This window comes from Falco rusticolus, chromosome 7 (genome assembly GCF_015220075.1).
Source record: "Falco rusticolus isolate bFalRus1 chromosome 7, bFalRus1.pri, whole genome shotgun sequence".
NCBI classification, from domain to species: Eukaryota; Metazoa; Chordata; class Aves; order Falconiformes; family Falconidae; genus Falco; species Falco rusticolus.
This window is the reverse complement of record NC_051193.1, coordinates 35,757,137-35,772,401: the sequence shown is the minus strand read 5'-3', so window position 1 is coordinate 35,772,401 and position 15,265 is coordinate 35,757,137. Positions and strand designations below refer to the sequence as shown.

At 40.6% G+C, this 15,265-nt stretch overlaps 1 protein-coding gene across 3 annotated transcripts in view; it reads left to right on the top strand.

Annotated features, from left to right (window-relative positions):
• Positions 1-958: 958 nt before the first annotated feature.
• The window catches only part of KLC1 (kinesin light chain 1), a 49,087-nt gene continuing 34,780 nt past the window's right edge, over positions 959-15,265 (top strand). Inside the window, exon 1 of one of the 3 annotated variants that reach the window (XM_037394983.1) lies at positions 959-1,267. The gene's annotated coding sequence lies outside the window, so the exon portion shown is untranslated. Of the gene's footprint in view, positions 1,268-10,123; positions 10,368-15,265 lie in introns of those variants that run through there. The other 2 variants (XM_037394986.1, XM_037394985.1) reach the window with 2 other exon arrangements.

Below are 15,265 nucleotides of genomic sequence, written 5' to 3'. Positions count from 1 at the left end.
ATTCCTTCAAGTCTTTCATTTCTGGGCTTAAATTCTACCTAGCGGAACATGAAAGCAACATGAAGAAAATACCATGACCATTCCTTCTCTTCTGGTAAAGAGTGGGAATGAAATTGAAAGCCGCAGAGAAATAGCTGCTGTGACAAGTCACTGCGTTCTTATGCAGGTCTTCCATGTTATGTGTAAACCTGTGGAAGAGTAGGGATCTTTCACTTAGTTCAATGTGGAACTAAGACAAGGGCGTTAAAATATATTAGCGGTACAGTTAGCCCTGGCGAGGGACCCAGCCTCCACCACAGAATTCCCCCTCCAGCCTCGGTTCTCCCTGCCCCCACGGCGCTGCGGGTGCTTACAGAGGCGGGAGCGTCACCTCTGCCCTCCGCCTACTCTGCCGAAGCAAAACCATCACCTTCTTCCCGGGACACTGAGAGCAACCAACGGGAAAAGCACCTGCGGCCGTGCCCCCTCCACAGCAAAACCACCCCAGCGTCCCCGAGGGCGCCTGCGGGCAACGCCGGGTGTTGCTCCCCCCGCCCCAAGACACACGCTTCAGGCAGGCCAGGCCTCAGCAAGGTCGGCGCGGCCCCCGCCCGCCCCGGGGATGGCGGCGTGGGGCCTGGCACCTGAGCCCCTAGCAGCCTTCATCAGCATCCCTCCGCTCCCTCCCGGGCGGGCCCCGCGCCACCGGCGGCCATTCCACTGGCGCTGCCCCCTGCTCGCGCGGCCCGATCCCCTCCGCGGGGGCGGGGTGGCGTCATGGGGGCGCTGGGAAAGAAGGGCGCGCGGGGGCTTGTGGGAGGAGAAGGGGGAGCCGCCATGGCGGGCGGGGTGGCGGGAGGGGAAGGCGGGGCGGGCGCAGGGGCGGTGGCAGCGGCAGCCGCAGCCGGGGCGGTGGCGGTGGCTAGCTGCAGCTGTCAGCGCCCGCTCCTCCGGGGCCAGGCCGTGCGCTGACCACCGTGGCTGCCGGGCCGGGCCGGGCCGGGCCGGGCCTGTCAGCGCCTCGGGGGAGGCACTGAGGGCGCCGTGGTGCTGACCCGCTCCCTCCTTCCTTCCCTCCCTTCCTTCCTTCCTTCCCTCCCTCCCTCCTTCCTTCCCTCTCTTCAGTCCTCTCTCCCCCCCAAAAAAACCCTTTTCCTTCCTCCCTTCCGCCCGCCCATCGCTGACATCCTCCTCCGGTCGCCTCCCCCCCGCCCCCCCGCCCGGGCTGCGCGGCCCCCGCCGCCTCAGCGAGCGCTGCGCACATCGCCCGAGCCTGCAGCACCGAGCGGTGAGCCAGGGGAGCTGCCCGCGCCCGGGGGGGCCCTGCCGGGGGGCAGCTTAGGGGGTGGTAAATTTTTTGTGTTTTTATCTGCGGCTACGCAAACAACAAAAGGCTGCGCGGGCCGGCCGGTCCTTCCGCAGCGCCGCTGACAGCCAGCGCCGAGGGGTGGGGGTTGGTGGTTTTTTTGGGGGGGAGGTGGTTTTTCGGTGTTTTGTGTCAAGCTCTGTCACAGTCACCGCGGCTGCGGGAAGAAGGAACCCCCCGGAGGCGCCGGGGATCGGCCTGGCTTTGTCCCCTTTTGCTGCCCTGGCTCCCTCGGTGCTGCGGCTGGGGCCGGGCGCCGCCCTGGGAGGGACCCTGGGCCGAGCCGGGGTGCGGGAGGCGCCGCCTCGCCCCTCCTGCCCGGCCGGCTCGTCGCCCCGGGGCCAGCCGCGCTTTGTTTTGGCTTCACTGCTTGGCTTAGGGGGCTTACTCCGGGGCTGATTCGGAAATGGTGAAAGATGAGGCGAGGACCGCGCTTCCTTGGGTTTTGTAATTAGTGACCGGATTTATATATTGCAGGTCACCTACCGTGCTGTAGTTGGAGGCGATTTGTAGACTTGGGCCTTGGCCAGATCTCCAGACTTAGAAGAAAAGCATTGATTAGGGACGCATTATTCTAGTAAAATGACACAAATGCATGACTGAGTTAATTGACAACTGTATCTTTAGGGCAGAGATTAACTGGAAAGGCACTTCAAGATCTTACTCATTCTGGTTTTATGTTCCTAGTATTTTTAGGTAACAAGGTGCCCGATTTGTAGATCTGCATAGCAGTTATCTATAATCACAAGCAGGAACTTCTTGACGTCTTACTGAATTCTGTGTTCTAGGCATATTGAAGCATATTTTGATGACCAAAATAGCATCATCTAGTGCTATTGCCTGCCTTTTTGAAGGCTGCTAAATCGATGATGGTGCTCTTTCTTTTTTTGTTTTGTTCCTGTTAGTGATTTTCATTAGTGTATGTGATTTAAACGTGAATCATGGAATCATAATACAGAACCAGAAAATAAAAAGGGCTAGAAAAAAGTGAAAGTTTGTTTTTACCATTTGCTTTGGACAGCAAAAATGGTGAGCAAATGTCATTTGTGATATAAAATACTTTCACAGTTACAGATTAAAATAGATGAAATGAAGACTTTTAAAATTTAATTCTTGCATTCTTGTAATTGGCAGAAGGTTTAGTAACAATTACTCTGGGAAGTAATTGTCTCTTTCACTTCCACTTTTGTGTTTGTACATCACTTAAAATGGAAACTTATGCCCGAAGGGTGTGCTTTGGAAGCTAAAAAGGAACATTCGAGATTTAGATGGTTTAGCATTTTAATTAAAAGAAGCCCAAAAAACCCCAACCCAAGCAAACCCCCCACCCCTCGTAACAAAACTGAAAATCTCAGATTTTTTGAATGCACAATTGATTTCAAAGTCTTTTGGAAAATAGCTTTAATTGATTATGAATTCTGAAGCTTCAGCAAAACACGATAGAGGATATTATAACCCTAGGATTATAGATACAATTGAAAGTAACACATTCAGCATTTTATGGCAGCAGAGAGAAAGCTGATCCATCTGGTGATTCTGAGCAGAAGACCTTGTATTTTGTAAGGTCTTGCACAATTATTTTTGTAAACACATTAAGAGGACCTTTTTGTGAAATTCCAATAGATATGGAGTACTCTAGCGGTTCCGTTTAGATAAGGACTTTCTAGAACCAAGGTTAAATGCAGGGAATTTAAATTGTCGGTTCCTGAAACTTGCACAACAATGCAGTATCACTTCTGCATCATGTTGCAGTTAAAGTTTGGCAACCTTATGTTTCTGAAGGATGATGATGGAACTGATTAATTCCTGTAATCAGAAATTCTAACAGCAATTAAAGCTTTGGTTCCCTTTGCTTTCTAATAAAAGAAAACATGCTATCATATATAATAAAGAAAGAGAATAAAATTACCCTCCAAACGTCTCGTGAAATAGCCTCATTTACTGTTTGTCAAATTACTATGATATGCTAACAGTGCCTTATTAATGGAAATTGATTTTTGAAAAGGTCTGTGTTTGACAGAAGAGAAATTGCATACACAGTTGTTAATTAAATTTGCAGGAGTCCAGAATACAATATTCTGAATGGTTTTGACATACAAGAATCAAAATAATGCTGTATAGATGCTTAAGGTCTATATGAACAATTGCTGTTTCCTCTGTTTATGAAGAGCTTGCTATGATGATGTCAGAAAACCCTCACATGTGTGCTTTTATACAGTATATATCTCTCTCTGTATAGCTAAGTATGTGTATCTACTTCTCTATACACACGTATCTACATATGTCTCCATCAGGAGTTCAGGGAAATATTACAGCCTCATAGTCAGTTCTGAGTCCATTTAATGCAGCTTCTGTTTCTCTTGAGACATGGGCTTATATAGTTGCTCTTTCACCTCTTCCTCTGGTTTTCCTGGCAGATGTGTAATTGGATTTATTCTGGGATTAATAGCATCTCCTCAGATGCATAGGTCATGATTATTTTGAAACTTAATTCAGTGTACAAATACTTGTTAAAGTAATGTTTTTATAGGAGGAGCGGGGGACGGACGAGTACAAGGAAATTAAAGTCAATTCATAAATAAGCAAAATACACTTCTGTATTTAATGTTGAAGTGCATAGTAGCAGATAGTGATGGGGACGAGCATGCTAAGTCTATTTAAATAAACATTTCTTGTAGTCTGTCCAGGGTGGTGTTCAGTATGGTACAAGTATAGTAGAAATGGACCAGTTCCATCATCATTGCAATAAAGTGGCTAGTCACAGGCTTTTCTCTTAATTCAGCCTGTATAATACTTTGTGTTTCCAAAGTATTTTTAAATTGTTTTATAAGACCATAGCATTGACCTTGACCAAAGTTTAGAAAAACACGTTAGTATTAACTCTCAATTTTCCTTAAAACAAAAGCATGACACATGGAATGTCTAATACTTTGTGGTAATCAAGTACCAGTCAAAGACAGATTGTGCATTCAAAAAATAAATTTTTTGACTTCAAACTAGAACTGATTATAATAGTTACATCCTGAGTCACAGTTGGCTTTGGGCATTTTTGAGGTATTAAGGCTTTCCCAGTAATTTCTTTAGTGAAATGTTTTCCCTTTTGAAAGCAGGCTGTAGAAATAAGTGTGGTTCCTTTGAAAAATTACTTAATCAATAAATGCCTAACCAGAAAAAGGTGCACTTAATGCTGGCTTAGATTTGCTGAGATGCTTTTTTTGCCTTCATCTTATGGATTTAAATTGGGCACTTTGTTAGAGGGTCAGAGCCAGAATTACAGATGCTTTCAGTGATGGAGGAATTACTTCCATAGGGTTTTGTTTGAGGTGCTTTGCAGGTGTCAGACATAAGATGACACTATACATGGTGGGTTTTGTGCTAGATAATTAATATATTTAAGGACAGGCCATAGTGAATAGGCAGGCATGAGGACTGAGGATGTATACTTCCAGTACCAATAATATATTTGGGAATGTGAACAAAGGAGTTGATCTCAGAGGGTGAACACTAACGCAGAGTTAACACTGGATATGCTAATTTCTTACAATGTATAAAGAAAATTAATCTCTGATGGTTGGCAGTTTCTTCAGATTCAGTCAGCAAAGAAAACAGATGCCAGTAATAGTATCTGTGTGTTGATTTAATCACTGCTTGTTGCTTTGAATCCAGCTTATCTCCCATGGACTCTGCTACTTAGGTCTTTTTAGTGCAATCAGAAACAATCTTTACTCTAGGAGCTGTGTTTTGACATGTACGTAGAATTAAATTGAATTTGTTTTGTCAAATAATTATTGTTGGTTATCTTTCTTGCTTAAAATTAGGAAGCATGGAATCATATCATCTTCTATTCCAAATTTTTGCATACTTAGATGTAGTATTTTTTACATGGTTTCTCAGTATCTTAGTCTTGCTTGCAGGTAAAAGCAGCAAAATATCTTGCAGGTAAGTTTAAAAGTGAGCAGTTTCCTATTTTGGTTCTTTTGTAAATATCTGCCATAAACCCCATTCATTGTATTAAGATTGTGTTTTTCTGGGATTATGTTAGAACTGTAGCTGACTATTAAATTTTAAAGTGGATAGAGCAAGGGATGTAACCAGTCTAGTCGGTAGTACTGGCTTCCTTACATACCAGTAGGGTTGAGGAGGTGGCTAATTACAGTCGTCTTACTATGTTATGTACACCAGCAAACCATTTACAAAGTTGATGTTGTGCTAATTAACATTCAGAAGGTCAAGAAATGTCTGGCATAAAGTTGAAATTTTTGGTACTACTTAAAAAAAATTGTATATAAAAATCAGTCTTTTTAAAGGACAGCACTTTTTTGGGAATTATCAGATAATGCTATATCTTAATTCTTAGTAATTTGCAATTCATACAAACATTGATGTTATATTCATAAACTTTCTTAAATTCTGTGCTGCTACCCCTTTTGGCAGCGTGTTACTACTAATATTTTATAGTGTTCTAATATTGTGCTTTGTCAGGAGATGGCACAAGTAGTTAAACGTTAACACAAAATTAAGATTACTTGCAATGTGCTATTAGTTGTGTGTGTGTGCTGTTCCACAAACTTTTTAAGAGGTTGCAGTAACTGCATTCCTGCAATATATCTTGAGTTTGCTCCTTCCAGCTGATGGTAGTTGAATGATTTGCAAAGCATGTTTTACAGATTACAGACTAGCAGGGGAGGTTTTGTGTTGGGGGGAAGTTCTGCTTTTTTTGGTTTTTTTTTGCTTCCCCGCCCCCCAAATAAAATATTGTGTTTAAGACTGAGTGCTTTTATGGGTGTTCCTTTATGAAACAATGTCATGTTGAATAGTGTAGGAAAGTCACAGCCGTATCTTTCTCTTCCAGTTTGAGCAGCTTCCATTTCAGAGACTGCTGGTACACCTTCATCCCTCTTGTCTTTGCCAGGAGTGGATTTTACTACACCCTCACCTTTAACATTTCATTTATTCACATACTTAAACTGGATGTTCCTCCCTGCCTCTTCCCCCCACCACTCCCACCCCCCAACCCCCCCATACTGAGGGGGAGTTTAGAGGGAGAAGGGTTGATTAAAAAAAGTGGGATTTCTACCCCCACCCCTGCCTCAGTGTAGAGGGTGGCTGCAGTTAATCGGATCAGTGCAGCTAGTGGGATGGTAATCAGTGAGGATATAGGGGAGGTTGCAGATTTGAGATAGGAGGAGGAGAACAACTTCCTAAAATGTTTCTGCTGACATTTCTGCTGACAGAATAGATGATCAATCTCTAAGGCTATAATTGAACTTTTCTTCAGCCTCAGTGCTGGTTTATGTAGTTTCACACTCCTGCTGCTTGTTCCGTGTCCTCATTCTGTCAGCACAGCTCTCTGCATGACAGCCAGGGGAAATAGGTGTATTTTGGCTGTGTTTGTGTCCTGGACCTTTTCCTTTTCTGTCCCCTCACCTCTGACTGAAAAACAATCCAGTAAAAGGAGCGTATCTTTGGTATGATTTATTATGGACAGGAGTGCTTGTGCTGGAGTGGTGGAGGATGTGAATGAAGTGTATGGCTGGAGGTGCGTTACCAGGTTATTATTTCTAACTATACATAGCCTTGGTGAGTGAATGCTCGTGGTCTTGGTTTAGAGGAAGCCAGACTAGGTGAGTCAGTGGCCGTGTCTGTCTTTAAATTCCTCTGTACATAGAAGGCAGTAGTGTGTGGAAGATATAAGAATGCACAATTGTTTATATTCACCATTTCCCTGGATGTAACCTGCTTGCATTCAGTACAATGAATATTACTGTATTGAAATACAGAGGGGTGCAGGAGTCATGATGGTCTTTGGCAGTATGCTAGCACACACGATAGTAACCTAGGGGTCTTAGCAGAGGTATGAATGAATGAGTCTTTGGGAAGGTAACGCTCATTTTGAGAAATGACCACTATGCCTGCTGTAAGGCAGAATGGATGTTAACAGAGAGGATGTTGTAAAACCACTCTGTAGGGTTCTGAACAGAGTGCTGGTGCTTGGTGGGCATTCCTGAGGGCTTAAGAAACTGTGCAGAGATGACTGCTAATGTTTTGGTATGGTACTGATAGGTGTCTTAGCCAGATGTCCTCACTTTTCAAGGACTTGTTATCCATCCTATACTTTTTGGAAAGACAAGAGGCACCACAGGGTGACTTTGACTGTGTCCCAGTAATTTGCTGTTACTTAATTGCATCTCTTTTCCCTAGTTCAGAAAAGAGATAAAGGCAGATAAATGATTCAGTTACTCCGCTATTAAGTCTTTCTCATACAGCTAGTATCCATTTGTTTCTCACAGTACTTTAAAGCTAAAATATGCTGCATGTTGATTTTAGAGCACACTTAAAATATTACTGATATAATATATGAACTTTGTAAAAATTTCTAGGTTTGGAGTTCATGCAGAATGCAAATAGAGAGCAAAGATGCACAGTATATTTTTTGACAGCTAGTCAGTGGCATTTGAATTACAGTGCCTGCTTGTAGTTTGTGGGTTTGTGTGGCCATTGAATCTTGATCCCCCACCCAGTTGTTCTGTTAACAAATGGTCTGAAAATATACTTGCTGACTCTTTTTTTTTTTTTTTTTTTTACCTCTTTCTTTCTCCCCTCCCCCCCAGCCTTCTTTCCCTTTTTTTCTCTTGGCCAGTAGTCTGGCTGCACACAGAGCAATAGTTGCAAGTGTGTGGTATGTTGCTTTTGATGGCATGGTTGTGCATGTCATGTTATGCTCTACCAGCCTCAGTAGGGGGATGCTTTCAAAACAGATTTATCCAAGTGAGGTGGTTTAAAAAGTTATATTAAAAACATAACTTTTTACTACTGATGTGTCTGTTTTACAGTTAATGTGTGCTCTCGTTCTGTGTCAGTCCTCCAGAAGAGTGATGTACCACAGCAGGACGGTGAGAACTGTCATACTAGTGTTACCACAGCCAGTATTTCAGGAGTCCCAAACAAGCACCCAGTGCCCCAGCAGTAACTAAGATAAATCATGAATGTGGAAGTTCATGGAGAGAGGGCTAAAACTATTGTTTGATCCTCAGGTGTGAGTGCACAGAACATTAAGATGCCTTTGTCAAATGCTGGGATAGTGCCTGCTGTACTGCTTTGTACCTCCTGGCCTAGTAGAGTTCAGAGCATCTGAGTAAGCCCTACAGATTATAGGGAACTTAACAAGGAAATTATTTCCAACGTTAGAGAAAAATCGGCTCTCTGCTGTAGTAAGTAAGAAACAGTGACTGATACAAGGTTATTTTTCTAGATGATTGCATCATTTGGTATGCTTTCTGTGAAATGAAATTTGTAAGGTGTAAAAAACTGTTAGTCTGATAATTGCCATTGAAAGTATCGATTTTGATGTAATATTTAATGGGGTAGAATTAATTCCTTGTCAATATTAAGGACAGTGCCTGAACAATTTAATTGTGCAACTCTCTTTTTCTGTAGTCATTCTGTTTCACTTTTTAATGGAAGAATAAGCAGGGGGAGGCTATTTTCCCCAAGACTTGAAGGGAGACTGCGTACAGTTTGTGCATTTTAATGTAAACTGTTAGGTAGTTTCAGAATCAGATTTAAGGACTTGTTAAACCTAAGGCTAGTGTGTGCTGAAGCAGTGCTAATGGATGTTCCTTTTATGTCTGCAGAAGAAATTGCTAGTTTTCTTGTTTTGGTTCAAATAACCCTTCTCTTCAATGTCCTCAAGCATGTAAGAGCAACATAATCTGTACTTGCAGTAGTCAGCAAAGCTTCCCACGTAGATCCAATAATATGAGGCAAGCAAGATGTGGCCTTCTCTGCCCTTCCTGCATGCATTTTTTTAAATGGTTATAGATAGGCCATGAAAAGTAGATTTGGTTAAGATTATAGGTCTGATGTTAGTAAGTGGGGGCTGATGGTGTTTTTAATGTATTCTAGAAGTCTGATTTGATGGGAACATTCCTGTGCTTTTGCCTAAGTGCTATTTAGAGTTAAGATAAATAGATAACTTAAATGGATGTTTACTTTGATTAGTCAATAAAGCAGTTCTTGTCCAAAAATAACAATACAAAATGAAAGCACTAGAGTCAAGCTCAAAAAATGTTTTGTCTACATTATTGACAGCTTAAAATTGCAAGACAAGTATCTTTGAAAACAACTTTGATGTTACTGTACCTTCCTATTCCAGTCTGAGAGACTCTCAACAGCTAGAATTAGTCTGTTAAAAATGTCTTACCGAGACTCAAGATTCACTGAAGGCATGGCTACTCAAGTTGGCAAATCCATGAAGAGCTAAGTGCCATTTCCACGAGGAAATAAATGTAGATTCTTGGAATATTGAGGGTAAAAACTGTGGAGTTTGATAATGATGATGGATTTGTAACTCAAACTGTTGACAGTATTTCTTTAAAAACACAGTCAAAATTTCCTTTCAATCCACTTAAAGTAGGTAATTTATGAAGCACATCTTCATAACTACAAAATACTAAACTACAATACAGTTCTTTTGAATAAAATTACCCTTTGTTTTTCCTGATATATCTTTGTTTTTTGTGGCAAGCATTCTTGGTAACTGAGGGTAAATACAATGATTTTTTAAATACTTCAACTTCTGCCTTCTGATGCATTTAAATATGTTTAATCTGTCTTTATGTAACTACTCTTAATACAGTCATGATTATTTTGTTAAAATGATCCAGTGAAGTGTGCTTTGTGGTCATAAGCACTAGGCAAATCCTGTGCAGCCCAGACTGGTATGTTGTGTCAGGGTTCTAGTGAACAGGCAAAATGCTCTGATTTCTTGGGGTCCGTTGGCGGCTGCTTGGAAGTGTTTATTAGTGCTGACAGGAAATGAAGGAAGTGCTGGCTTTGAAGATCAACAGACACTGTTTGCTGTTGACACAGCAGTAGTACAGAAGAGACAACTCCCTTGCTCCAAGGGGCAGGAGACTTTGCGATTTGCAGTCTGTCCGTCTGCAGAAATTGCATCGACATAACTAAAATGAACAGATTGGCATTAGAGCTCTTTGCCCAAGACTACCAAACAGCAGCAGAGGTTTGTATTCAGTTTTATTATTCTGGAAAAGAACACAGTTTTGATCTTGCCACAGGTCTGAGGATATTTGCTAAGTATACTGGTTTAGATTTAGAGTAAGGAAGTATGTATGTACTACCAATCTGTAATAATGATAGTAACCTCGATTAACAAAGATTTAATAAACAGATATCTTTGTGAAAGTACAGCTTTTAGTGTAGTTCCTTTAAAATCTTGACTGGGTCTACTAAACTGCCTTAGACACACGCCTGTCAGATTTCTTTTGCACTTGCTTCAGCTTTGACAAAGAGTAATCTTTGATGTGATAACAAATGCATAGAAGGATCTTATTTCCATCCAGCTTCATTTGAAACCCAAGATGCTAGAAGAGCTTGGGAATGTATACAGAGAATAAATTTTTCTCTTAACACGCTTATGATACGTGCAGACTGATTGTAGGATCTAAACAGATGCCACTTTTCAGAGGAGGAATAATCCACAGTGATCTTAGCATATGTTGCTATTCTGTGTTTTAATCACTATCTATTCTTAGGACTTCAGAAAGGTAAAATGTAGTGGGTGAAGTATGCCAGAAAGAGGATAATTTCCCTTGATTCCTTTTACATAAATAATGGGAGCAGGCATAATAATGTGTCTGGGGGGTAGCCATATCATCTGAGGGTCTCTGTGTCTACTGCACTATGTGAGCAGGAAGAGGAAGGTGGAATTTGGCCGTGGTCTGCAGCAGCGTTATGGAATTCCAGATATGATTGAATCAAAAAGAGATTTGTTAGATTGGCAGGTCATCTGGATTGTCTGCAGTTAAAAGGATACAGATTTGACTGTATCATGATAATTGAAATGCTAGCTGGTAGCTTGTGTTTATTCAGTCGAGTACTGTCAAGGGATTGACACCATAATAGCCTTTTATTTAAGAGGAAAAATAATCTGTGTAGTTACAGGACGTTTTTAAGCCACTGAATATTTCTATACTGTAGAGTTTTTTTACTGAATTGACTGTTTCATCAGGAAGTCATAATTTTAATGAAAATAGTTCACTTGCTACAAAAGAAGGAGGGTTGAAAATACTCTTAACACTTGTCAGTTATCCTTGAAATGTGCAAAACTTTCTGTTTCACAGTAGTGTATAAGATTGTTCCTTAGAAGCATGCAGATATGATTGCTGAGAAACAGTATGCGCTTCATTAGTGGTTATGCTGTGTGCTATAGAAATCTAAAAAAAGGACCCCACAGCAGTGCATATCTTCATAGCCTGTGCTTTCTCAGCAGTGCAGATCTTAGCTTGTGCTTTCTCAAAGCGAATTGTTAGCCTCACCCTTGCTACAGGTTTTATAGGGGTTATTTTTGCTGTAATATCTTTTATTAGCAAACAATAGTTTGTTAGCCCGCTTTTCTCCTTAACTTTTTAGTTTTCCAAAGAATCTAAAGCTTTCCCCTGAAAGGTGTGCTTTTTTTTTTTTTAATAGCAGGCTGTGACATTAAAAGATTCCAACGTTTATCAAGGCAAATGTACAGTGGCTGTGTTCTTCAGCTAAAAAAGTACATAATCCTCTTCACTTAAACATAATTTAATGCAGTGGGTGGGGTTACTGATAGCCACTGGAGTTTTCTGGAGTCTGATGCAGTTGTTTTCAGAGGTGGATGCTGTTGTAATGTCGGGGTAGAACACGTGGTTGTGCAGCCTCTTCCCGCTGATGCGGTGTGGAGAGTAGGCTGCACCTACTCTCAACAGAAAAGCAACAGCCACGTTAGTCCAGTGGAAATCTCTGCCAGTATTCAAGTTTTTTGGCATTTAGACATTTTAGTCAAGCTGTTCTATGCTTGTTGTGCATTTCTTCAGAAATTAGTGCATTTACCTTTATAAATGCTAAACTTCTACAGCTTCCAGTATGTGCTGCTAATTGTCCTCACTGAGTTATTTTTAAGGTAGATTGTGTCCATGGGCACTGAATTGTAAAGAGTCTTTCTGACATCATGTATTTGGAAACCTGAGGCAGTACAGAAGTGCAGCCGTATTCTGTTTATAGAACTGGGTCAGCGAGCGTACCTTGAGTCTGACCTCCAGCAGGACACTGTTTGCAGGTGGAGTCCAAGATTTTTTTATTCCGTAGAGGCTCGTGTGTGGATTCAAATATAGATTGATGAAAAGAGTGATAGATAGCATTGGCAGTTCAGCTATAGTCCTGAATATGTCAAGAAGGAAAAGCTACTCTGTTTCTTTTGTGGAGCTAGACATACTCAGTGGAATGAAATTCCTGAGTGTAAGGGATCCTTTTAATTACTTAAAAGGAGGGCAAGTCAAACAAAAAGAGAAAGATTATAAATTTTCATATGTATGGCAATATGAATTGTGATAGCAGAAATAGCCTCACAGAGAAAGAGAAATTAACATTTTAGATTTTTAAAAACATGTAAGTAACCATTGTTCTTTCAGGTTTGGAGACTTCTGACTGTAAACCATAACAGCAATACATTCAGACTGGAGTGTTTCTTGTGTGAGTCCGTTTACAAATACCTAAGTATATGAAAGACATCAGTGGGTGATTCATCCTTGCCATTTCTGACTCGTGTGTTGCCGAGCTGCCTTGTTAGGAAGGGGTGCGGTTAAGGTAGTGTCTGACATACTACTGGTGTCCCTCGCAGACAGTTTTTCATCTCTTGCCTTTGTTGGTGGCTTTCTTTTTGTGCTTGGATGGCCTGTGACTTGTGCGGATTGTTTGAGAAGGTAGTTTTCCACATCACGAAGATTAGCAGTTAAAGCTGCTCGTAGTATTTCAAGATGGTGTGTTCCGTGTGTAATGAGATGTGTTGTTGGTCTGAGCCCGGAATTAATGACTTGTAATTTGCAGCTAATACAAAATGAAACGGGTGCATGCCAGATGTAGGATGCTGAGTCTTGCCATTTCATTAAGGAGGAACTAAGAGTGAAATTAGGGTTAAAAGGTCTGAATAGACTGATTATTGTTACAGAACAGTGAACTGATAGGTACATATTGGAGATACAAACCCCTCAAATGAGTACATGCTATATCTTTGTGGAATTGGTATTGTACTTGTAGATGACAGGACCCATAGGTACGGCTTGGGCCAGTCTTGTAGTAGCTTTTATGTTAGGAAGATGATTTACTCTCTCTTGTATGCAGACACTTTATTCTGCAATTTTCAGCTATCCTACCTGCTAACTAATATTCAGAGGAAAGAGTTTAGGAAGAATTTGGCTTGTCACAGCAGTTTACGGACTTTGGGATTTATTTTTGTAACTTTTATTTTATTGTATTTCAGATTGTATTTTAAAACTATAATGATCAGACACTAGAGATGCTAAAAGATTATCTTCCAAGGTTTTAGTACTTGAAAGCTGACAAGTAATGAAAACGTCAATACTGAGAAAGGGAATTCTTAGAGGTACATAGCAAGAAAATCAAAATAAAAACTAGAACCATTTTATTTTTTTGTTTTTATATTTGTGTTTAGGACCTGGGCTAATCTTTAGTAAAGAGGAAAAAAAAGTATCTTCTGGGTTTCTTAGAAAAATGTTCTTTCTTTATTAGTGTTCCTATGCAAAGGATTCATACGGTTTTGTGTTCTGGTTGAAGAATTCTTTGAGGTGATCTGCAGGGAAATGACACTTTTTTTTTAAGCAGCTGAGTAGGAAAAGCTATTTATGTTTGAGAGATCCTTAAATATATGAGTTGAGGATCTTAAGTAGCTAGCTGTGATGTGTGTTATGCCCGTATGAGAATTTATGCACAAACTGTGCTTGTCAGCATTACTAGTGCAATTGGTTTGAAAGTTTTATGAATAACAAAATACCTAAAGATACAGCCACGTAAGTTGTTTGTATATGAGATTATACCAGAGGTTACTTGACTTGGCTTTATGTTCCTTATGCTTTCTTTAGTTCAGATTCCTGCTATTCCCAATCCATTTCTTTGATTGGAGTGCACGTTACAAAATTTTGCAAAACTCAAAACTCTCTTTAGCTGTTGTCATTGTAGGGCTTTTTTATGTTGATCTGTCCAAGTTCATTAATTTTTTTTTATGTTTGAAGAAAATTGCTTGATTTTTTTTTTTTAGTGTTGGAAAGTACTTTAGCATAGTCTGTGTTGTGGTAAGTAAACCAGGAAGGTAAATACTCAAGATCTACACAGGCACATATTTAATACGATATGTAAATTGCTTAAGCCAGATGGCTAGTCTGTAACTCTGGCTGCATTGCATTTTGGTTTTTTTCTTCTCATCCAGAATTCTGTTTTCCAACTAAGCCTTTGTACATTTAATTTTTTTTTTTGTTTTCAATTGTACACTGAATTAGAAATTAATATTTGAGTCTAGAATTCCTGCTCTATAACAGGTAAAATTTGAAGTGCAGTGGAGGCTTAAGAAGCCTTTGACTATGCCCCTTTTTTTTTTTTCTGTGGGGAAAAAATAGAGGAAGAAAGAATTAACTTTTTTGAAAAGCTACAATAGAAAGGCATGGTAGATTTTGTCTCTTTTCCTCTGTATACATGCATGCCTACTTCCTGCATACAAATTTAACTTTTTTGCTTCCTGTATGGGATTTGCTGCCTCAGGGTATGGAAAACTAGTTGTATGATTATGTATTCAAATATGGTCTTGTTTGATGAGTAGGTAATACCCTTTTGTAAAACATTTGTAAAAAAAATGATGGAAACAGCACCACACCTCCATACTACTCTTAAAAAGACATTAGACATTTATTTATTAATCTTACTCCTTCAAAGAATCAGATCTGATAACAAACACGTAATTTATCATGCTGTCCTCCCGCTTTCTAAATTATTCTCCCAAGCACAACCTATAAAACTCCAAACAACATTGTCCAATTTTTTGGTAGCGTTTTGCACAGAGATCATTTAAACAGACAAAACCTATGC